The 25,691-nt window shown below is 42.1% G+C and overlaps 1 protein-coding gene across 2 annotated transcripts in view; it reads right to left on the bottom strand.

Moving 5' to 3' along the window:
- The window catches only part of RHOBTB1 (Rho related BTB domain containing 1), a 48,859-nt gene extending 29,985 nt beyond the window's left edge, over positions 1-18,874 (bottom strand). The window contains exons 1-2 of one of the 2 annotated variants that reach the window (XM_082764268.1): positions 18,572-18,874; positions 14,414-14,512 (exon numbers count right to left, since the gene is read on the bottom strand). The gene's annotated coding sequence lies outside the window, so the exon portion shown is untranslated. Of the gene's footprint in view, positions 1-3,038; positions 3,409-14,413; positions 14,513-18,571 lie in introns of those variants that run through there. The other variant, XM_082764269.1, reaches the window with a different exon arrangement.
- Positions 18,875-25,691: the final 6,817 nt, after the last annotated feature.

Genomic DNA, 25,691 nt, shown 5'->3' with positions numbered 1-25,691 from the left:
CTCCAGAAAGCTGTTACTTCAAAAAGCAGCCCCCCAAAAAATGCCATTGTGCAATGAGACCTTAGATTATTCCTCCTTCTGCAACAGATCACATTGCAGGAACAGATTAAGGGTGCAGCTCTACTAGCATTTTAGTTTGGACAAGAATGCATTCTTGAAGCAAAAACCCCAGTCACCACCACTTACCATGCTTTGGTTTGTGTCAGGAATGGCCACCTATGTGAACAAACTGAATTTGTTTCAGATTAATCTGAAGTGAAAGACATGCCACCCACCACTAAGGAGTGAGCATTCAGCCCACACCAGATTAAAGATAATCTGAAGTAACACCTGCTGCCCCTGAAACGTGTACTACATGCATACTGGGGCCTCAGCACCAACATTTTCATCCTCAGATCCCCTGCTACTGCACTGCATAACCCACTAATGTACACAGCATCAGATGCTTTGGCTCCTGGTTTGGTATTTGGCTCACTATTTTGGGCAAAGCTGCAGCTGAATCCTTAGTGACTGCAATGCTCAAGAGTACCTGGGATAAGACATAAAACTCAGGATTAAAGGGAGAAGCATCACTGAAAAAGCCTGATTCAGCAGTACTGATTTCCATGGTCATAAACACCATGAAATCCTACTCTTATGTAATTCAGAAGCTCATACAGCATTACACCGCTGCCATTGTAGTAAAGGTTATTACCAATTTTACCAATTTATATAAAGACAGGTATTGACATTGTATGCTCTCTTTGGTAAGAAACCAACCAACCAACAAAACAAACAAACAAACAAACAAAAACAACGAAGGCATTCTCCCAACCTCTGCACATTTCTATGGGGAATATATTTATCAAGTTTTGCTCGAACTACAAAGACAAATATTCTAGAGACACTAGTGACCTTCTAGCCCAGGAAGCTGTTGAAGAATTCACTTTCTGCTTTTTTCCTTCCAATAGACAGAATCAGGCTCTCGTTTCTTGAACTTTGTGTGGTATTTCTCACGTGTTAATCAGTGATGTTTTAGGAAGATATTTTTTTGTGACATTATTTACTCTCACATACAATCAGTACAGGGAAACTGTACGTACAAGGTGAATAAAATTTCTAGATGACAGCATAAAAAAAATCTAAACACTGACTAGAATAGTAAATACTTCAGTATTTAAGACTTCAGATAAGTGCTACTTCCAGATCCTGGCTGAAGTCCTGCATTTATATCCCAAACGCAAATCCAGTGACATTAAGTGAACTGTGCAGGAAGCAAGTGTATGTGGAGTTTACTTGTAATGTCTAGTGCCATGCAGACACTTGTCAAAAATTTTTAAAAAGAAGATACAAATTGCCATATCTTTTGCCATGTCTTTTATGTCAGACGGAAGGGATAGGAAAACAGAAAAGTAGAATGTTAGATGAGAACCAAAGGGAATCCATAGTTTAATCTCATGAGCCTACCCCTATTAAGAAAGGGCCCAACTGTCACTGCACGCACCCCAGGCGGCACCAACTCTAGCTCACACACCCTGTCACCACCCAGTCCTTCAGCACAAGGCCTTGAGCTCTTATGCGCACACCATCCACGATCCAAGGGTATTTTCACATTGATCTGAGCAGTCTTCGCCTCAGTGATGCCTTGCTGTGAGCTCTGTAACTGCTGTATGTAGCAATGACTGCTCTGCCTTATTTTTCCCCTCTTGGGGGAAAACTGACCCTGCTTGGGAGACAGTCACGGGTACGTTCTCTGTTCTACAGCACTTGATAATTTTCTTCTGGCAGAAAAGGTGGGAGCAAAGGAGGGACATGTCAAACATCTGTTGCTCCTGTGCTTTTCCTAAATTCAAGGCTTCTCTGTCTTTTCAGCTCCTTCAGCACAGGGCAACATCTGGATGCAGGATTTAAATAGTTTTCCAGTGAACAAAATGTATTCGCAAAGAATCAAACATTGGGATTTACCAGTCAAGTGATCAGCTCTTCCTCTCAGTCTAATGCTCTACAGTATTTGTGAAGCCTGGAGTTTTAAAAGGGCAAGAGTTTTAGAAAGCTCCCCAGAGCTAAAACTGATGTTTATTTCTTCTTGGATAAAAATACTTGTACACATCTGAGCATGTCCCAGATCTTACGCTCTGTAAGTATTATGTCTGTGAGATAAAAAAAAAAACAACCCCACAGTACAAACATTCAGCTCACCAAGTTATTTTTTCTATTAATAGCGAATGGATATATCACAGACCTGAGGCATACAAATGGCAATACAGATCCAATGGGCATAAAAAAATAAAAAGCACAACCTAATAGAAGAGGACCTCAGAAAATTACTGAAGAGAAATTAAGCTGCTCTACTTCCACGTGCTGTGATAAATCCTGATCAGCCTGTACACAGATATGTCCCATTCAGTTGCTACTGAACAGTTACACAGCGACTCTGTCCTAACAACATTGCTTCCTCCTCACATGCTCTATTTTTGCCTAGAAAGAGTGCTAGCTTAAGAGCTCCTGTGAACACACTGAACAAACTAATTTCCACCTCAGCTTCTATTACAGATCAAGCTGAACATTTGGCTTCAAGTCAGCTGTGTGTCCTGAAATAGTACACAGACTGAGGATGAACAAAGTCATTGAGAATATTCTGGCATCTCTTCCTTGCTCTCACTGTGACCATATGCACAGCTTCAAGGGCCTTTTTTTTTTTTTTTTTTTGTAATTATTACTATCATTTTTAAACAAGTACATTGCTGCCTTTGGAAGCCTGAGTAGTGCCTTGACCAGCAGAAGGCAACCCCGAGCTCTCTGGCTAGCCTTCCCTTTGCTCTAGATGTTGGATGCTACCATATCCACTGCAAGCTAACCGAAAAAAAATAAGGTCTACTACCGCGTGCCTTTCTTGGTCCTCTGAGAGGTCCAGCCAGGAGACACCTGATAGCTGCGTGCTGCAAGCCCCCCACAGCAGCCTCCTGCTGTTGTCACAGCAACCCACAACAGACTCCACAGACACAGCAGGAGAAATGAAAGGTGGGAAAAAAGAGGGAAAAAGATAAACCTTTGCAAACCTTCGGGCTTTTAGGAGATGCCACTCAGAAGCACCAAGCTCCAGGAGGTTTCTGCTTCCCGTAAGCATCATCTATTTTTGCCTCGAGCCTCGTGGCTGGGAGAGGAGGCCGGAGGGCTCAGCTCCTGCGAGGACTCGGTACCGGGGAGGGGCGGCGACCTCCTCTCCCTCTCCCGAGGGGCGGGAGCGCGCAAGGCTCGGCGGCACCCGGCCCGCCCCGGCGGGGAGCGGCACGATCGCGCCCGGGCGCCGCGGGACCTACCCGGGAGAGCGGGATGCCCGGGAGCCGGGCTGCAGGGCCGGGCCGAGGGTACCGGGCGCCGCCGCGCCCTCTCCCCGCCGCTCCTTACAGCGGGGGGGCACCGGCAGGCGGCGGCCCGCCGTGGCAGGGAGGCAGCATGCCGCCGGCACGGCTCAGCACAGCACGGCTCGGCTCGGCTCGGCTCGGCTCCCCCCGGCCCGCCCCGCGGCGCTGAGTCGGGCGGGAGCCGCGCGCCCTGTGACGTGCGCAGCCCGCGGGCTATTTATAGCGCGGCCGCCTTCATTCATGAAAAGCGGGACGCGGCGGGAGGGAGGGAGGGAGCGGCACGGGGACAGCGACAGCCGCACGGACACGGGCACGGGCACGGACACGGAGCGGCCCCGGCCCGGCCCCGCACCGCCAACGGGACCGATCTGACCCAGCGGGGTGGCTGCGGGAAAGAAAGCGTGCCCTTACAGCCTGCTGGACTCGTACGTCGCCGGTCTTCCAGCAGTAACACAGCCTTTTCTTCGGAAAACGGGATAAAGTTGTTTAAAGAACACCTGGACTGACAGTACCCAACTGCATTTTGGTTATAGCTGACTATATTTTTCAAATACTGTGAAGTCAAACTCACATTAAGCAGGTCAGACTGCAACAATTCTCAGCAGAGTACAACTGTGTCACGAAAAATTACAGTTGGCAGCTTCACAGGAGGCTATGGGGTGAGGCACTGCAAATATTAAGCATGACTTTCCCAGCTTTGCACAGAATTGGGATGGACAGGGGAAACAAATCAGAAATTAAAACAACTCTTGTTGTTCGTACATGCTCACTCAGGACATCTGCTTGCAAGCAAAGTATCAAACTGATAGTGCAGTCAACAGTAACAACAAAAAAAAACAAATTAAATTTCACAACCTACAGGTTTCAGATTAATAGTATGATTACCTTCCATTTTGTAAGTTTTAACCTCTGCACAAACAACTTTTTCTCTATAAATGAGGGTTAAAAAACTTTAATTCTATGTAAGAGCACTCCCCCGTGTACTCACTCTTTTCTAGGACCTGCAACTTTCAGGGAGCAATAAGGCTCAGGTTCAGCTCACATAATCCAGGGACTAGGCAAAGCAGGGCGATACAGAAGGTATCCATTTTACTGGGCTGTTTTAGAGCGGCAAATCTTAGTTTCTTACTGGCACTTTTGTTTTACAGTTTAAATACTCACGTTTTGAAGACAAATCACAGAGCTAGAACCCACATCTCTATTAAACACACCTAGACTGCAATGACTGCAAAGATTACTCAGGTGTTTAACAAGGAAAAAAGAGAAATAGCGCTTTGCTTTTGATGAACAAGAAGTCTGAAGTTTCTTTTTTTTTATGTCCCATCAAAGGGTACCCAAAGCCTGAAGGCTTCTACAGCTGTGGAAGCAGCTGCACGTTACTGTGTAGTTTCCATGTTAATGACCATCTGTGGCAAATTCTAGCATTCAGTGTCTTCCCACCACAAATGTGTAACTTTCTATTTAATTCAGACTGCAGCTTTTCCAGCGAAGTATAAAATAAAAACCCAGAACAGCTAGAAGATCTCTGTCCTGTGTCACATAATCCTATTGAACAGTACTTATTTATTTTGAACAGTATTTATTTATTTTTCCAAACATTTTAACAAACTGTACAGCTGTGACCACCAACTTGTCTGAGTGACAGACCTTCACGAGTGGCTGGAATGCATCTTTAATAGGGTATAGAGCAACTGACAGTTTCTAGGCTTTGATACAAGAAAGGACAGCAATAAACCACAAGTATTCCCCCTGAGTTAGCACAAGCATTAAAAATACATGAGTGTTAAAGCTTTACTCAGTTAGATGTTTAAGTATTCCAGGTAGCCAGCTTGCATTTTTCCTTTTTGGTTGTCTGTTATCAAGGGTGGATAACAGCAAGAGGGAGAGGGTGAAGGAGATAAGTTCCATTTTTACCATCCCCGAGGATATGGCATTGGACCATGGCTAGCATTTAACTACAGAGCCTGGCTTTGCCAAGTCCGTAGAGCTTTCCAAAACACGATTATGGACTGCCAAGTGCGTCCCAACATTGCATCTCCATTAAGTATCGTTAACTACACCACAAAACTCAGAGTATAACTGGATAAAAAAAATAAGAATAAAAAATGTTCATTTGCACACAAAGAATTTTACTTAGAATTATTTTAGTTTTACTAAATCACAAAATGTATTCAGAAGTGTAAACGTAAGGGTATATTCCATATGCTCCAACATTTTATTCATTACTCTGGGGCTAAATTAACATTTTGGTTTTGAGAATGTATTTCTCAGATGATTAAAAAGCATCACGAGAGAACATTAGTTGTGCGTAAACCATAAATGAAGTTACAAATGACCTTTCCGCTCCTGGCTTTGGAAAGTTAGTTTAACTTCAGAGGCTCCTCCAACACGCTCCGTTAGCTGAACTCCTTAGGGAGCTTTCTACCATGGCAGAGCTGCTGACACTTAATGCCCTCAGGCCCTGCCATCCTCTGTGCTTCTGAGGGACCAGAGCAAGGTTCAGGAGCAGATAAGCTGAAAAAATACCAGTCAAGAATAACAAAAGGTGATGGAAGAGGGGATTAGAAACATTTAATTCAGCTTCTCTGTGAAAACTGTTCAAAAAGAGAAGGAAATTAAATAGCCCATGCTTTTCACCTCCCCATTATAATCTAGTCAGCTGTATCTGCAGAAGCGTGATAGTACAAGCACACAAGTCTGGGGGTGAGTTTTTAATCACTGAATCACAGAATTGTAGGAGTTGGAAGGGACCTCAAAAGATCATTGGGTCCAACCCCCCTACCAAAGCAGGTTCCTTAGAGCAGGCTACCTAGGTAGGCGTCTAGACGGGCCTCGAATATCTCCAGAGAAGGAGACTCCACCACCTCTTCGGGCAGCCTGTTCCAGTGTTCTGTCACCCTCACTGTGAAGAAGTTCTTTCCCATGTTGGTGTGGAAATAATACTGTGTGTTAACATTCTAAGAAAGTCTGCATCTCAGACTGATCCAGACTTGATGCCCTGTGGAGGCAAGGGCTTCTTGCCTATATTACAGGTCTAGGTAGGGTCTGTAAGAGATGGCTGCTTCAAAAAGTGAAAATAAATAATCTAGTGATGTTGGCATTTGCTCCCTCTGGGGAGTCATACTTTTAATTCAGGACAACTGAAATTATTTCCCCTTCATTTTTGGTAGCAACACCTAAGCACAACTTCTGTTTCCTAAGACAAGTTACACACAGATGAGCAGACAGCATGGACAGCTACAGGACAGGGTTTGAGCATGCACTGAGGGAAGGCAGATCTGACATTGCAGAGGCAACCCAGGACAGCGCAAGGATGAAACTCAATAGCACGGGACAAACTGGAGCTCTTCCCTCAGCTCTGAATGCAGGGGCCCTTTGTATTAGAAGAGCTTTTAAGAACATGTTGAGATTAAGAGGCTTTTAGGGGAAATAAGTTTAAATCCATGAGGAATTCAGTAAAGCAAAGTAAGTTAAATTATCCCGTATACGTATGTGCTCTGTGTTGCATCTGGCGGTCTCACAGGGACAGAAGGTGCTCCCTACAATCTGTGAAACCTACTTTCAACAATACAAAAGAACTCGAATGAATGATGTACAATCAAAATAAGGAGACATGGTACATCAGCGATGGACTTCACCATCCTCCTATTGTATGTGATATGTAGTCTTAGCCAACTGGCGGCAAGTGAATTAAAATATCAGAATTACCCAGCTCCCATCATTGAAGTCTACTTTTTCCCCACAATTAGGCTTAGAGGCTTTAATTATGTGGGTAGATCAAAATCACTTCTAACTACTTCTGTAATGGATTGGTATATACTCCATTAGATTTTTTTCCATAAAAAATTCATAAAGAGGATAAATGCATTGGAAAAAAACATGTAAATGCATATTTTATGCATGTTAAAATAAAATTCAAGTCATTTCCTGTCAATACAATTTTTTATTAATGGGTTTGCACTCAGAGCTGTATTATTCCCATGCCAAATACATATGCATTCACAACTGGCTTTTTCTTCAGAACTATTCCATATTGTATGCAGTCCTTTAGCAATGTGAGGTTGTGGGTTTTTTTTGTGTGTGTGTGTAGTAAGGACAGAGTTTAGAGTTTGAGACAAGGTGCCTCTAGTTAGTGATGTTAACAACTGTTCTCAGCCAACTGTGATACAAATCAAAACAAACGTCAGTTGCATCCCTTTTCATAATATCCCACACAATTCTGTCTCAGTTCTCAGAGATGGAGACATGTTATTCCCATTGTATGCGTTACAGACACTAACAGACCACCATGCTTTTTTTTTCTCCAGTTGTTTACTGAATACTAATTACAGTGCAAGACCATCATCCCTTTAGAAGACAATACTGTATCAGATCTTACTGAGGCACTCTGAGAATGAGATATAGCACCAGTTTGCTGCATGAATTGTATTTCCAGTCTTTTTCCCTAATATGAATATATGAATATGAATATTGGATATGAAATGCTGAATATATGCACACCTTGTACGCAGTCCCCTTGCTGTGCAGCTCTAAGAAGAGCCTACTTGTTTTCCCAATGGCCCCTTGTCACGTATCAGAAGACACTAAGTAGATGCTCCCTTATCTGGAGATGGAGAAGGCTAAACGTAGCTCCCTCAGTAGCTCCGGGCATATGTTGTGTTTCAGGCCCCTAACTGTATTAGCATTCATTCCACTCCCTTCAGTACCGTGAAACCCCACACTGGACACAGTACTTCAGGTGCAGCCCGACAAGTGCCTGAGTAGAGAGGAATAATCACTTCCACTGACCTCTTCCTTAGGCAGCGCAGAACACAGATAGTCTTCACTGCTGGAAGGGCACCTGCTGACTCAGGTGTCTCAGTTGCACTGAGAGAGGCTCTGACATGAAACCTTGCAAAACTCCATTACTGCCTTCACCACTGCACTCCTCTTCTAGTGTTAGAAGGGAGGGAATTCATTTCACTAGTCCTAGTTTGCTAGGTTAGGTCTACCAGGATACAATTAAGCAACATAAAATTTCAGCTTAATTAGAAGGACAGCAAGAGGAACAGCTGAATGATTATATAAGAGTCTCCCAAGGGAAGAAGTAGAAGAGCTACAGCTCGCTGAATTCACAACCCAGAGAGGACAAAGCAGTATTAAGAATTTGTAACACAGCTCAGTTTTGTATTAAATGGGGATTTTTTTTTAATTTTATTTTTTTTAAGATAGGTTTGCAACAGCTTATAATGGTTATATTCCCTGCTTCTAGATCCTCAGAATTACAACATGGGTAAGAAAGATTTAATCAGCTTATGTACCACTTCCAAACACAAGCTAAATGGGAACAACTGACTAGTAGGAGGATTTCTTCTTGAATATTTATCATTTTGCTGTCTCACAAGGGAAGGAAACTAGAAATGATTGCATCAAAATGTCATAAGACTTTTCCAACTACCCAGAGCATGCTAGCTTTATCAGCTATTTCCAGTATTTAAGGGAGTTTCCGAGATACAGGAGGCTCATCTTTAAAATCAATGGTTTGCCCTCTGAGAAAATCTGTTGGAGCACTGTATTCTATACCACTTGCTAACCAAAATACATGCTAATGTATCAGTGAAAGTTAAACTAATACATGAAGAATTATTCTCAAATCTTGGCAATTTTGTCCATAACTTCTGCCTTCGTTCACCAACTGGGACATGCCAGAAACACATTTTCAGCCCAGAATAACTCTTTATTGCCACTTCACAGGAAAACATTCACATATATATGAAAACCTAATCCCAGGTGCAAATTTTCACCTTGAAGAAGTGATTTCATGCCTGTACTGCGTTATCGACTTATCTCACCTGTGGTGATGATATCTGCATAACTGTTAAAAGTTTTTCTTAACCTTTCTGCCGTCCACTTAGATGTTAATGGAAAGAATATATTTGGGGAATTAAATGAGAGTCACAGCAAACAGTCAGCTGGGGAAAATTCTGTCTGTCTAACCTTCTGGCTGGTTTCAGTCCCTCCTCTACAAAGATCAGTCAAAATGCACTTCTGAGTACTAAGTTTTTAAGAGACAGAGATATCAGGGAACTACAATAAAAAGTTCTCAATGGCAAACACTGTCTCTGCGTGTCACTCTTGATCTTGAGCTTTAAAAGCCATATATAAATGGATCTGCTCTCACTCTTTAAAGCATTATAAATGCTCTGCCTGCCTTTTGAGGCCTGTAAAAGTCACCTATCATATTCAAAGTCCAGTAGCTTTATATGCAGGAAGTTACAAAATGCAGACCAAAACTGAAAAGCTGAAATATTGCTCAAAGACTGCATAAATTCTAAAGGGTTTCTAAATAGAAGTCTCTGCACATATGTGCAATTGCTGCACCAAGTTGTTTATACGGGCACTTTTAGAGAGATCATGCAGACAGCCTTGAACAAAGCTCCCTCGCTACAGGAACCCTACAGGTGTAAGTTAGAGGTGGTGAGGGGAAGAGAACAAATGCGGATTTTCCCTCCTTTCCCCAGCAGTCAAAGACTGGTATTAGGGGGTCTCTGAATCACTGCTTGCATACAAGAGCAGCCAATAGCCATATTCTGTTCTCTCCAGGGGGCCAAAACAAGAGCTGGATTAAACAGTAGAATCAAGGGCAGCTTAATCTCACCATCATTCAACCATGATAAACAGCCTTGTTAAATGTGATTTACTCTCGTACCTCTGTCCTACAGGTGGCTATACACTAAAGTAAAAGCCCCTGGTTATGGTTTAAGTCTGATAAAAATCCCACTGAAACTGATAGGAAGAGTTTCTACTGATCCCTATGGGTTTCAATTTAGGTGATAATTCAAGAAGAAAAAGATCTGTAGAATTCCTGTTATATTCTGTACATTCTCTGCTTCTGAAACATACATGATTTTTAAAGAGAGCTTTGCAGGGAATGTAAAACCTTGTGTCTCTTACAGCTATTTACACCAGTTCAGTGACACGATTTAGTTACATTAGCACAGATTCCCATGCAAAGACCTCACTTCAGCAAAACAAATTTAATGGGTTAGCTTGGCTTATATCAACAGAAGGTTTACATGGTCCAAACACTGCTCATCTGGTTTAGTGGTTTAGTGGTTTAATTCAGTATGTCCAAGCAAATCTAGTTCCCACAGTTTTTGTTTCTCTAATCCAGAAAGAATATTACTGGGGTTGGTTCTGGTGGACACCTTTCTCTCTTTGAAAGGCTTTATATAAATTCTACTGAAACTGTGTAGCTAAAGGATAATGGTAACTGTGGAAATTGCAGAGGAATTCATGTAGTGATCCACTGTTGTATCTTGAAGAAAAGCCTCGGAAGCAGCAAATGAAGACAGTTTGCATGCTTCACTGCAGGCTATCTGATGGGCCTTTCACAAAGCACTGTTACCAGGAATAGTTAACAAAAAGTTATACTATTTTTCTTTAACATTACTGATTAAAAACCACCACCTGTGAAAGCACATCTTTCTTACAGACATTTGCAGTTTTTACAGAGGATTTGGAATATACTACCTCCAGGAACTGTCCAATTATCAATCATTGTTACAGGTTTTAACTAGATTAGGTAAAAGAACTTGAAGGATTCAAGATACCATGTATACTGTGTGATTTGAAAAAGTATGAAAAAAAGCCATTGCTTTCCACTTAAATTCAAAAACTACAGTTAAAATACTGTATTATTGTAAGAGAAATGTTGACAGTTCCTTAACTATAGAATTACCACTGGGGACCACTGTTGCAAACATACAAAGAAAGGAGGATTAAGAGAACCTGATTCACGCCTAGAGAAATCCTAATGGAATCGGTCGCATCGCCTCAAGTAAAGCCTCACCCACAACAATTTCCCTCAGAAGACTGAGAAGAATATTTCTACAAATATTTCCTTATTTACTAAGTATCTAACTATATGTCTAAGCATGCATGCCAGTGGAAATCATGCATCTGAAAGAGAGACACATTTAAGGAGCGCAAGTGTTAAGCAACAGCCGTAAATCAAGAACTGAAACATGCAGGAGTCATGAGGTCCGCAACACACACATCTATCTCAGACCTAAATGGTACCTGTTGCTCAGAACAGTTATTGGGATGTTTGCCCATTTAAGAGCCCAGACACAAACACATTTCATCGCTGATAAAGTCGGTGAAAATAAGCAAGTATCATGCTAAGAATGTTTTTATTGCTGTAAAACCTCATCTTGAGAGTGCTAAGCCCTTGTTTCCAAAGTGTGAGACACAGGTAATTCCAGTTGCCAACTGGATGCTCTGGGGTGACAACACTGCTTTTATATTACAACTTGGATTTATTGTGTTGGGTACCTTGTCTAAGATGCCTGGATTAATGGACATTTCTGACTGCAACATTTCTTTCTCAGTTTCTCACCTAACAAAGAATTGTTTCCTGATTCTGCATGGGTGTTGTGAGAATCACTCACTCTCTAATTTCTGTGCTTTTAATAAAGGAGATGTGCTTAGTACAGGATTTCAACATGCTGTGAAAAACACTACTAGAGAACAAATTTAATTCTATGGATTAAAAGCTGTGAACATAGCAACACTACCTACCCATTCCCACCAACCACAGATACGCAGCAGTCCCCCAGTTTTCATACTTCCTAGTCAAAAGCTTGGGAAGGACTAGCTCAAGCAGTTTTAAGATTAAAAACTTCCTATTCTACATTAATTCTACTGCAGGTTGTTGTTTCACGGGCATACATGCTCCTCTGCTGGTTTTACACAGACCACAGCTTGTTTCATATCTACCTGAATTGGCAGCTAAATTAAATTGCTGGAGTCTGCATTATTGTGTGCACTAGCATACACTTACCCAATTTATTCTATTGTCTGTGGAGCATTCTACTGACTACGGAGAAAGTAATCTCTGACAGCAGTGGCTTCTTTAACCATAGAGCTAAGTTTACTACTAGTCATCTCATAATTCCTCAAGCGACACGGAAGCCCATAAGAAAATAAGCTGTGACTGGGATACTAAAGAACAACTAACAGCTCTACAAAGACATGCCTTCTGCAGACGCAGTATTTTCTGACTCAAGCACATGGCTTTACAATACCTAAGTTAACTTCTATGTAGACCTCCATATATGTTCTCTTCAAGAATTTATACCCAGTAACAGAAACAACATAAATTCCGTCTGGAAACAGTGAGTTCACAGAGTACATTTCACAAGAACAATAACCATCTGTAAATTAATTACATGAGTTATGAGAGTTACCCAGAAATCCATTGAGAGACAGAAAATCAGGCTGGAAGTGTGACTTGTCACTGGGAATGAGGATGAAGAAAGATATTGGGAATTATTAGATGTGCCATTTTGTGTTATTACTTATTTCTACGATGATGAAATCACTCATGGTATATTAAAAAATTCATAGCATCAAAACTTGCATACATGTAATAATACACTGGCTTTCAGGAACTGCACTGCCTATAAAACGATTCTATTTTTGTTCCTCAAGTATACGTTTGTCATTGATGGTGCACTGGAAGGGGCTCATTAAATTACTAATGTAACTATTAAGGCTATCAAATTACCAATTTTGAGGGATCGATTCAAAGCACATTAAGATAAGCAGAAATCCAAAGGAAACAACCATGTCTTCCCTTCAGTGACCCTCCCTTCGGGCTTTGAATGATGAACCCTCTCTCTGCTGACAGTATTAAACCCTTCTTTGGATGACCCTCCCTGCCCAAAACACTGAAGTAGTTACATGTATTCCAAGGGCTCATAAAATGTTCCATTTGGTAGTACACAATGGGGGACGAAGCGGTGGTGAGGAGGAGGACGGGGTTTGTGTTTATTTTGAGAGCCCGGGGGGAGAGATTGCTCTCTAAGCTTCCTGACAAGATGCTTATTTTTATTCACATTGTCACTATGTTTTCCCATGAACAAATATACTTCAGAGGAAATGTTTCAATAAAATGTATTGGGATAAGAACCATGTTTACTTCCTCTCCATTTATTATGAGAAAGCAATTTGGTTACATGAGAAAGTAAGGAAATTGATTCCCTAGGGATGTCTGGGAAGGGGGTCATTTGTGCAGGGAACCCATTCTTGAAAATATTGGCAACACGTCACTGTGTTAGATGACCTGTAGAGGCTTCATTTGTGATTACAAGTGAATACATCAGAGATTTAGCTTTTCCTTTGTTCAGAGACAAACCCTATCCTTTTACAATCCTATCTTAATTAAAATATTTTCCCTTTGACAAGTTTTAGTAGCATGTTACATTCCTATCTGCATTATTATAACGTACATTTAATACATATGGCAAGATATAAATCCATTTTCCTTCTTGTTTCCGAACATAAATAGTTATTTTACTCACTGGCGTTTTTAGTCCAAATTTCATTGACTACTGGAACATTTGAGCAGGGGGTAGGACTATATGGCCTCTTGAGATTCCTTACAACGTGAATTTCCCTGATTCTGAATTCAGGAGATGTGTTTGGTTTTTACTAATTCTTACATGTGAAACAGCAGTTTCCTAGCAGTACTGGCTCAGTACGGAAGTAGCTTTTTGCCAAGTCCCATCCTAGCATTATTAATATGCACCTGTAATTCAGGCTAGCAACAGCACCACCTTTGCTTAGACTGCACAGAGCAGAAAAAGAGGGATGCAAAAAAAAATGTGGTACAAACTCTTCACTTTAGGAAGTCACTCATTTCCTCTGTCTGCAGTTACTCTTGGGTGAATATTCACTCTTGGAAATCAGACTTAGCAGCTTCTATTTCTTTGATGCTTTGAAAAAAAGCTCATTATTGGGTCAAAAGCTACTATGTGTAGAAGTCAACCGTTATACCAGAGCACACACCTTTACACATTTGTTTTTATCTACTGGAAGATCACAACAAAGATAAGTAATCCTGTAACCAAAAGAATTAGTTCTAGGACATTTCAGTTAAGACTTTCGATGCAAAGTTCTCTAAGTCACAGATGCTATAACTTCAAAATACGCGAACAAAAGCAGCTGGACAGACAGCAGTAGTGACAGCAACACTAAACAAAGTAAGTCACTTTTTCCTTTACTTTCTCCCTGGCATTACTTACCTCACAGGAGAAAATAACTTTCATATCCATTTTTAACAGCTTGATCAAGAGCAGAATTCCGTTAAAGATATTTCATATCTTTCTCTTACTGTGGCTGCCCTGAAGGGAAAAGTAGAGAAAAAAGACAATAAAGCTTACTATTTTCAACCTAAAAATCGTCACACATGCAAAACTAGAGACACCTCTTTTGACCTAATTTATATTATAGAACAGGCTTGCTTGGTCAACAGAACAGTCTTTCAAAGTTCCAAACATAGGTAGACTGAATATCTGCACTAAAACACTAACTTTTCACTCCAATGAATTGAAGAGGTCACGGGTACAAACAAGGTGTTGAGCATAACTGGAAATTGATACACCTCTGTCAAATAAAGCTGGGTCTTGAATAGTTTTCCTCTAGATGTAGATACAGAAAGCATCCTATGCACGAGAACCAAATACTGCTGTATCACAGTCAACTAGTTCTTCATAGGTTAACTAACAGCCCCCTTCAAAAGGGTGACAAGACTGCCTAAAATATGAAGTAACAGCCTGATGATGCCTGGATTACTGTGTTGCATCCACCTTTAGTCCCAGGTGAAATTAGTTATATAAGTGTTATGCTGGGATTGGTAAGCATCTGCATTATTGTGGTATGGTTCGCATCCAGAAGCAATACTGTGGTTTTACCAGGAACCTAACATGGGTGCAACATTGATTTCACCCCGATGCTTCCCGAAAAGCAAAGCTCACTGAGCCAAGTAGCTTCAAAGGCTTCACACTAGCTTGAAAAGCAGAAGTAAAATGCAGATTCTTCAGCTGAAAAGACTAGTGGCCTGCTTAGCTTTTCTAGGCATTTCTCTCTCTCCTAAGTAAGATTTCGGAGTGGAATTTACGACTGAAGTTAATTTCCCACAGAAATTCCTGCCTTCTGTAAATAGCCTGCACAAGACAACAGTGGGAACAAAAAAGGAAAATGAGGTAACACCTGATTCCACCTCATGGAACAGGCAATCCAGTGGCACGAGCCAGGGACACAATCTTTATAGCCCTCCAGAAGTAATTCTACTGCCCTAGAAGCAGCATCTTTTCCAGTCAGCCGTAATGCCTGCACAGCCTACACATGTAGCTCCCCTCATCAACCCTAGCAACCACAGCCTCAGCCCACAATGAAACAAAATCCCAAATAATGAATGAAATAGCAGCATTAACACACACCCAGGACGGGATGCTCAACTGCTTAAAAACCTATTTATGTGACACTGTACTATTCATAACTGTTCATTTGTTTCCTCAGCACTGATGCCAGTTTCAAAGTTATTTGCAGCTTCTGTCAGCACATCCCTTTTAAAAAAGGATCTGACTTATCTGATCACAAACCCAGAGCTTTGTGTTTTTATTTCACTGAGATCTCATGCTTTCTAACCTGTTTTTCTCTGCTTTGCCCTCATTAAAATCTACAGACACCGACTCCACAGATAGATTAAGATCCTTCTCACTTTTAAGCAGACATGCAAAGCCCTTCCACAGCTCATTCATAATTCTTTTTCAGAAATCATTAATTATTTACATCGCTGTTCTGTTGAAGGCCACATTGAGACTCTCCCGCTCGCTGAGAGATTTTTTATTTTGTTATGCTATAAGGTCAGACCAGTTGTTTAAAGCGTATAAACAGACAGAAACGTAGTTAAACCTGATTTTCATCATTACTAAAGCATAAGCCTAGAAGTTCCATTTCATTAAAATAAGAAAGATTCTGTTTTCCGTCCCCCTGCCTGTCAATCTTCTACTCTCTGGTTTTAAAAGTAGTTGGGACCATAAAAAAAAATAAAAGAAAGGTTCTGATCTTAATTAGCACTGTGCTTCCTAATTACAGCTCTAACTCAGTGAAGATCTTCACTACCATGGTAGTAGGGGCAGATCTTCTGGTCTTCTGAGTACAGACCATCATCACAGAAAGAGCAGGTAAACCACGCGTGCAACTCCCTTATTTGAGTCTTCAGGAGCTCCCAGCTGAAGAGACCTGGCCTGAAGCCACTCTTGCCCCAGAAAGCAACAGTTCTGGCCATGGCAGGGCAGCTCTTTCCCTCTCCCAGGCAGGAAACAGGCTGCTACCTGAACCAGTGCTCACACAACACAGTATTGTGAGCCTACTATGGTGCTGTCTGCAGGACAAGCAGTAAGGACATCGTAAGTTGAGGAAAACTAAATCCAGCTGGAGCGAAGAGTAATTCAGTGAGGGATGCACTTCTGTTCTCCAGGTGGGGAACTATAAATGTTGGGAAGCAGAGGAGCAGGTGGTTGTTGAAGAGGCTGGCAGGTGACATGACTGCAGCACAAGGAAGGCACAGGAGGAACACAGACAACACCACACAGAATACCAGGCTCTCTGGATGGCGCCTTGGGCCCAGCACATACCCGGTCATGGGCGACCTCGCCCAGGAGCCTCTTCTGCTGCAGACAAATCAGTCCCCTAATGCAGTGACACCAGAGAAAACTCAAGGAAAATTCAAGGAAGCACTCAAGGAAAATTTTCTCCTCAAACCCACCCAAGTCTCACCTTCAGGTTATTCGGTAGCCTATGGTGATCCAATCTTTTCTCTCCCCCCAGTTTGTTTTTTTGAAAAGATTACTACAAAACTAACATTGCAGAACTTTATCCTCTCAAACTACACAACAGCTTCTTTCTACCAGCCTGTCACCTTCACCTCTTTGTTTCATGTTTCTATAACATCACAGTTTTCTAGTATATCTGCCCAAAATTTCTTCACCAAGCTTGAATGTATTACTTCAAAGAAAAATAACTGGTTATAAATATGTTTCTGCTTTAATACAGTCTCATTTCAACTTTTTCCCTTTAAAATTCCAAATACTGAAAAAAGTTCACATAAAGCAAAGTGCAGAACGTGAGTTCACTGTTACAATCTTTGCTGTGACGCACCTCACTCACTGTACATTACATGGTTGAACAGACACTAGAAATCTTACTTCCCATTGATATCTAAGCCAACGTTTCCTCCAAACACATTTTCAAACCTTTAATTGTCCAGAACCCTGGTAAATGTTAACGTTTCACCTTTCCTACATCAGTATCAACAAATGAGTCTTTACCCGAGGTCTCCCTTGGAGATGAAGGAATTTTTTCCTGTATCGATTACCTAGAGAAAAGGAACTGATCACATGTACATACTTTTATTCAACTTGACAATCAGGTTCTAAGAGAAGATGGGGTACCATGATTGCCATTAACATGCCAGAGTAGGAGCACTCACAGTCTCAGTTAATAGCTGCTCAACAATATGCAAAGTCCCACGCTCCCCAGTTCTGGAAAAGTTTTGTCCTTTTCTCATTCCTCTTTTCTGAGAGCTACAAAAGAGCTGGGCAGGGCAGAGCCCGCTGTTGCTCCCCCAGAGACCCCAACAACCCTCAGGAACAGGAGGGGCTCTCTGCCTTCATCTTTTTTGGAGACACGTCCTTCTGCACAACCAGCTCCTCTTACATCTGGCTCTCTACGTGCATCTGTGCTCAGCGCCTGCCGCAAATTTCCTTTGTGTAACACAGAGATCCATTAATAATTTAAGATTAAAAAGGAAGCCAGGGGCAGGAACATTCCATTTTTGCTCATGCGATAGATGCTACTCCGCTAGTACGTCAACTCAAGTTATCTTTGTGCACGCTACGTTAATTCAGCAAATTGCTTTTCAAACAAAGTCCATTCAGAAACTGCCCGGAGAATCTACACGAGAAAAAAAAAAGTTAAGTTTTTAAGGTGAACGTGCCAGATTAACACCCAGAAAGAGAAACGTGAAGAGATTCTCATTTAGCCCATCAAGTTTTCCAAACGACGGGGGCACACAGGGCAAAAGGCATAAGGCAGCCCTCCTCACCAACGAGTCCGACTCACACCAGACGTGCCGCTAAGCGTCCCAGCGCCGTCCCCACACCGCGGAAATGAACAAAATGAATAAAATACTTCAAGAAGGAATGGAAGGAGCGCGGCGGCGGCACCCGGCGGAGCCGCCAGCGCCCTGAGCCCGGCCGCGGCCAGGCGGGGACCGAGGCCGGGCAGGTGCCGGCTCCCCGGATCCTCTCCTCAGCCGCCCGTGCGGAGCGGAGCGGAGCCGCCCCGGCCTCCCCCGGCTCCCTCCCGCTGCCTCCCCTCACCTCCTCTCCTCTCACCTCAGCTCCAGCCGCCGCCTCCGCCGCCTTCTCCTCAGCGGCCCGGCCCCGCCAAGCGGCCCCTGGGCGGGCAGAGCCGTCACGTGAGCGCGCTCGGGCACGCGGGGCCGTTAGAGCCGTTAGGGCCGTTAGGGGCCGTTGCGGGGCTTCCCGCCTCGCGCTTCGCGCCTCGCGCTTCCCGCCTCGCCCCTCGCCTCAGGTGAGGCGTCGTGGCCCCGCCGCCTGCCTGAGGGAACGCCGAGGGGCTGCCCGGGCAGGGGGCTGCTGCGGGGCTCTGCCGAAGGTCCCCGCGCCCTCCTGGGCACCGCTGAGGGGCTGAATCCCCCTGCGGGGGGTGTCTGTGTCGGATGTTTCTGTCAGCTGAATAAACTCGGGTGTGCGCCTCGGTTTCCTCACGCGTTTTCGTGCTGAAGCTGAATCCCAGCTAAAGAGGAGTGGTGAGTGCTCTGCCACCTCCTCCTCGCTGAGCGTGGCCTCTGGACCAACAGTGCAGCGACAGAACTCTTTAAAGAGAGAAGTTTGAGGGAAACCACGAACAGCCAAGGTCGTGCAGTATCTCAGAAGGTTGTGGGGTGTGTGGCGTAGTTACAGCGCAGGGAATGGCCCAGTGCTCTGGCAGGAACGGAGCCATCTCAGCTTACCTCATATCCTGATCGTCAGCCCTGGATCTTTCTGTCTGGAGGCTCAGTGAGGGTTTGGAGGACTGGTGGGGGATTCAGCCTTGGTGTGCTTACTGGTGCTTTGTGTCTCTCAGCAGGTACGTTTAATCTTAGTTATCGAGGGTTACTGACAGCATGGGTCTTCTGAGGAAAAAAAAAAAAAGATACAGGGTCTAAAGACAACACAAGCTAGCAGCATTAAAGGTTTGCTGTCAAAATGCTCCCCCGTTTCAGTGGCAGAGCTCAGCCACGCTTCTGTTTAGAACTAATAAGTCTATGCCCCAAATCACATAAACCACAGCAAAAGTGGAGTTCATGGAATTTGCTTTCTGTTTTTGATGCTTTATATTCCACGTGCTTTCCTGTGTAGTTATGAGGGCCTGAATGGCCTTACCTGCTATCAGCAGTGTCGTGCATATGCTGTACGGTGCAGTAGGGGGGATTAGCCTGTGTGGAGCGCCGCGCAGCCTTGGCTAGTCTGCCTCTGGCACATGCATCATTGCCATAGAGTACTGCCAAGCACCAGCATACCCTGTGCTGTAACTTTGAAAAACAAAAACAAACAAACAAAAAACCACATGGAAGGATAGTCGCAGGATTTCAGGAACTAGGTCGTACTGTGAGCCCCTTGCTAAGGGAACAAAAAGAAAAGGTGCTAACAACTTCGCTAAATGTTAAGATTTTGAATAAATTCTGAAAGCAAATCACCTTTGTTGGTTGTGTGGTGTCAAGGGAAAAGAAACATTGTTGGGCCACAGTTATTCCCTAGAAATGGAAGGATTATTTTACTTGGGAAGAGTTTATTCAGAGTTCTGGTAACCCATGTTTAAAAACCCAGTAAGGAAGCTTCCACGGTGCTTCCACAGCATGTGAGTGCAGAAGCATATAGTTGTGCAATTTCAATGAGTACGTGCAGTCTAAATTCCTGTAACTCACGCTGGAAACACACTATTATTTGCAAGGCAATTGGAGCAGACAGCAGAGCTCACAAGGTTATCATCTGCGTCTGTTCAGAAGATGGCCTCAAACCTTGTATTGGCTAATATTTTTAGCTCTGCTAAGTAAACTCATGTAAGATAAAAGTCAACCCATACAACAGGTTACATAAATTGCTTTAAATCAGCTGCTTTTTGTGAACACTGAATAAGTTGCTTCTATTTCTTGCCTTTCTTTTAGCACTTGAAAATGAATTTAAGGTGTGTGAAAGGTGTGTGACTGACAGTTCTGGAAATTGAACTCCCATGTTTAATCCCAGACGAGGTACAGCACAAGCAAGCTGCTCAGTGCTACTGGAGAGAAAACGGTTAGGCCAAGGGTAGTCCATTCACTTACTTTCTCATGCCTGCAAAGGCCAGATATCCTGGGAATTGTGACTGACAATTCACTTCAAGACATAAATGGGAATATATGGCTAGGCCAGGTAGCTTGATAAGTACTTCGAAACCAGTGTAAATACCCTCTGGAAAGCAACAAAGAGAATCTGTCTGTTTGGGTCTGTCCATCAACTGGTGCATAAGCTCTCCATCTTTACAAAAGCCTTTGGATCATAGGGATGAAATAGGAAATGCATAATGTGAGTAGTCGTAAAAAGACACTTAAAGACTACACTATAAGATTAATCAATGATTTCTTAATCACTGATTGCATGATGTACCAGGATATTACGGTAAAGTAAATGGTAATAGGTATTGTCTTCCTAGGCACACCAGCTTTTCATGGATATTGAGAGTAATACAATTTGATACATTTCCAAGATATATTTCCTTAAATATCAGGCTAATTGTTAATTTATTACAAGAGAATGCTAAATGTATTTTGATACCAGAATATCAAGATGCCAAAAGTTTGCTAGATTTTTTTTTCTAGCAAACACAGAGATAAAAAGGTTATGTGAAGGAAGCTGTGGAATCTTTGTCTGTTAATTAATGAAATATGTTTTGTAAGTTATCAGAAACTGGTGTTGCACTTAATTTTTAAACTGTCAAGGTGTTTCCTCGCTGGCCTATAGTTACCTGGTAGGGGATATCTTTTTACATTAAATTTGTGCCTTGGATACTAAGGTTACATGTTTAATTCAGAAAAAGCAAGCATTTAGTAATTAATCTGTTTTCTAAAGTATGATTGTCCTGTTTCAGCCTTAGCCTACTGTTAAACAGTTCTATGGAAATCTTTACAGCACACTTGTTTTTACAAACTTTGATTTATGATCCTTATTGATTTTTGTAGATTCATTTATGCTTTTAAATACAGCTTCTTTTTGTGCACAATTGCAGGTCCTGAAGCTGTGAGCAGACATGGAGGATGTGATACTATCCTTCAAAGTGGACATGGACTAGATGATCAGAAGCTGTGTAAGTTCTAGGCTTCCAGGAATGGGCCCCTAAGTATGTTATTAAATTTGCTGTTAAGAATAATCATTGGCTGACAGTTGTGTAATTTTTGTGACAGTATCTCTTGAACTCAGTCACAAGACAGGCTGATACCAGTCATGATGTCAAGACTGTGATTACATTGCTCCCCATTCACAGATATGGTGGTGACAAAAGTATTTATGGTTAAGAGTTCTTTTGTTGCTACACCATAGTACATGAAGTACAGTTACGTTATTCTTACTAACGTAGCTCCTGATGACTCATGTCTGGAGATAATAGATTTGGGAGAGGTTTTTGTTCTGTAGAAAAGTGATATAAAATCTGATTTGTGGTGATTAATACATGTGTCCTTTTCTTCAGCACCCACTAAGCACATCAAGTGGAGTTAGACTGAGTGAACTTTCTGAAAGTCCTAACACCTGTTTTCAAACAGTGCCTGGAAGCATGATGTGCGGGAAGTGAACAAAGCCTTTGTGCTGTGATAGAATAGGAAGGTTCATCTACTCGGTTCTGCAATCGGAGCAGTGGTGACCAGCGCAATCATATATGGGAAATGACAATGAGTAGGTTGGGGCAGTGATGCCCCTAGCCTTTCCAGTTAGGTCTGAAAGCCAATGGCTTATTATGCTACAATTCATTGAGATACTTTTAATATTTTACTCTCTATTGTCATAAATGTAGTCTTGGGGTTATGGCTGTGGCTACTGTTCTCCACAACTTTGTGTGGCAAAGATCACAATGACCTTATGTCCCATAGGTCATCCAAATCACAGTGATTCAGCTACTCGGGATTTTTAGAGTCTTTCCTAGAAAGCCTCGTGATGTCTTTAAGCTGTAATACAACAAATCATTCCAGAGGAGTGAGAGGTTTTAGTTCTTTCCTACAAGGTTTTGGCAAGCCTACACGTAAAACACTATGCATAGTTCAGTGGGAGTTGTGAGCAGACCAGCAGCTGAATGAGACATCAGAAAGCATACTACAGCATTTTGCTGTTTACATCATCTTTATAGGCTGTTATAAACATAATATTCTAACACTGAAGAAATGACTGCTGTGAATCACTTTGTGATTGTGTACTAGGGAAATCTTCTACGTAAGACTGGAAGAGGTTTGGCTGAGTAAAGATGCTGGCTTGGAAACTACATGAGAGAGAAAGGATTTCACTGGCTGGTTGTTGTAACAGTGAAATATTTTAGCCTAAGCAGAAATACTAGTTAGGCTGGAGAAATGCCAAACCTATAATACACAAAGTCTACTTTGCACAGAGCAGAGGGAATCCATCCCTACTTGAATCTCTCATAGCTTTAGGGCTCAGAAATGGGCAAGATTGAAATGACAGCAGAATTCCTGAGGTCTAGTGGTTCTTACAAATAAAATTGTACTTACTCTGCTTTGACGGATGGTTTCTGTTTATCCAGCATTACTCAAAGTGGTGTTTTCATACAGCTCCTTCTTGTTAAATAAAAAAGCTTATAACCATCTTGGACAAACCTATGAAGAATACACTCCGAAGAACTCTGGAAAGAACATTAATATTACGTGAGGAGGATAGAGAAGACAAACCTTTTTCCTCGTTAATTTCCTTGGTTTCATTAAACAGTCAGTGAATATGATCAGCCACCCCTAGGTAGTCTTCTGGAAAACATAAAATCGAGCAAGGAATTTTTATGTTACTTAGTAATAAAACCAAATTGATTCAGGCAAAAAGAATATAAAGTAATATAGAGTGTTAGATTGTCTGAAGCTTATTCAGCCTCAAGTTCAGATGTAAAACTCAGACAGAGCAAGAACTGATCAAAAATTCCTATCCCATCCATTTCCTACACCGGAACTGCAGAGCTTAGGGGTAGATTTACTATGGGGAATGAGAAGGGACTAAATCTCCATTTACGTGGGGCTGTGTGCCCTGCAATGTTTAGTAAAAGCATTGTGTCCCTAGAATCTTCCTCTGTCTAGCCTGAGTTGCAGAATTTAACCTCTGCTAGAATCCAAGGTGGATTGCAACAATGTGTAGTGTGTACAGTCGTTTACTCTGCCAATACAGAGGATTTGCACCAATGTAGCTGCATTCCTAGCAAATCCTCAGTATAACAAGCCAAGGCCTGAAATACCACCTGGACTTCTGGACTTGGTTCTCAGCAGCCTTTCAGCATAACCTTTCACCATGCAGTGAGTATGAAATGCGGCCAAACCAGAAGAGCACGGTTTTATTCTGCTTCATGAAGAATAAATGATCAGATGCAACTTGATGGAGAGTAGGTCCATTGCGAATTAAATATTCGTTAGCTGAAAACATACACTGGGTTTAATCAAATTACTTGTTTGATGATGCAGATTCTTGCAGGGAGCAGTCAGTTCCCAAGAAAAAGAGAGTTTTGTTTCCCTTCCTAATTGTAGTGTGATATGAATATCAGATTGTTTCATGTGCCTTTGCTCCTGATCTGGGACCAGTGAGGGAGATGAGAATTAGCACATTGCCTCCAACCCCTATCACCTCCTGCCACTGAACCCCTTCTGTATACAGTGTGTGGGAGCTTGACCTAAGCATCTCTCTCATGTAAGCATCTTTTTTTTGTAGTGACTGTGCATGTCAGTTCAAATACTGCTTGCTGGAAAACAACTCTGGAGCACATACTGGAGCTGCCATGCTTGCCCCCCTCACCCTCATTTATCCTGTTCAGTAGTTACAACAAAAAACTATGGGTGTAAAGTATGATTTTGTTTCTGTCCTGACAAATGCCTCTCGCAGTTCCAAAGGACTTTGGCCAGAACAAACCAGTCTGTATAACTGTAGGAAAAACAGTGCCTTCTGCCATCTCAGAATATGATATGCATACAAAAATAGATACAGATATACCTGAAAAGGCACCACTGTTTTTTTATTTGTTCGTTTGTTTGTTTGTTTTGTAGCTCTCTAGCTGGTACAATATGTTATTGCAATTACATTTAATTGTCAAGTCTTTGAACCTCTTGTAAACATCCTTTCCAGAGCTGATAATAGGTTACTGTTCAGAAAAGGAAATTTAACTGTAAACACGCATGCTGTTCATTCTTCTGACTGTTTATGTTGTCTATTCTGTCTGTTTTCACTTTTTTGTTCTTTCTCACGTTTACCAGCTAAAATAAAATGTGGTTGTTTAGGTAACGTTTTTTCAACAGAAGTTTTGTTTTAAAGAGAACCCCAAACCAACCCTCAGGTTAAAGTAAGACATTCTGCATTGGTCTGTGAGTATAGGGGCTGCACCACCACATGAAGCCATCTCTCTGTTATTCCAAGTTTCCTTTATAAAGATTTTGAGATGTGATACCAGGGTGGTAAAGGCTGTCAGTGAATCTTCAGATAAACGGTCAGACTCTGGGCTTCAGGGATGAAGGCCTGGCAATTGTGGTACTACAGCAGAGCCTGCCTACAGGGCATCCCGATTCTGTAATGTGGAAAGGGATTTCAGCTTGCAGCTGTGTACTGATATGCACATTCCCTGCCTAGTATGGGGAAAGAACACTTCTGTAAGCTGAGTCTTTGAGGCTGTTCTTTTGATCGGCAGGTCACAGACTGTGTTACTGGGAGCACTTCATTTACAAGAACTTACTCTAGCAAGTCAAAGACAGGAAATCAGCATCAGTATTTCCAGCTGTGGAAAGTTTCCTTCCTTTCCATCCCTGAATCTGTACTGTCTCTATATTGAAAGATTACATGGCAATCTGGCCCCTCGTCTTTTCTGTCATGTCATTTGTCCTGTTATATATTGTGACTCCTAAGAACAGAAAATACAGTGAAAAACATGATGAAATCCATAGTTAAAAGCCCTGTTGTTCTTAAAATTTGGGGTTGTTTTGTGGAAGTTATATAACTTGATTATTTTTTAGACTGAAATTGGTCTATGAAGAAAAAACAAAAAAAACTTAGTGACATAGTGACGTGATTGACTTTCTGCATTATTTGGCAAGGACATTTGTATTTTGGTATAATGTGGGCCATTAGAAAGAGAGGTTAAGAAATATTTAAGAAATGTTTTGTGATTGGCCATGGTAAAATTGATTGATAAAGCACATGCATTCATCTGAAAACATTTCAGTTTTTAGTCTAT

This window comes from Aythya marila, assembly GCF_965140915.1.
Source record: "Aythya marila genome assembly, chromosome: 7".
In the NCBI taxonomy this organism is placed as follows: Eukaryota; Metazoa; Chordata; class Aves; order Anseriformes; family Anatidae; genus Aythya; species Aythya marila.
Note: the sequence above shows the minus strand (reverse complement) of the source record. Positions and strands in the feature narration are given on the sequence as shown.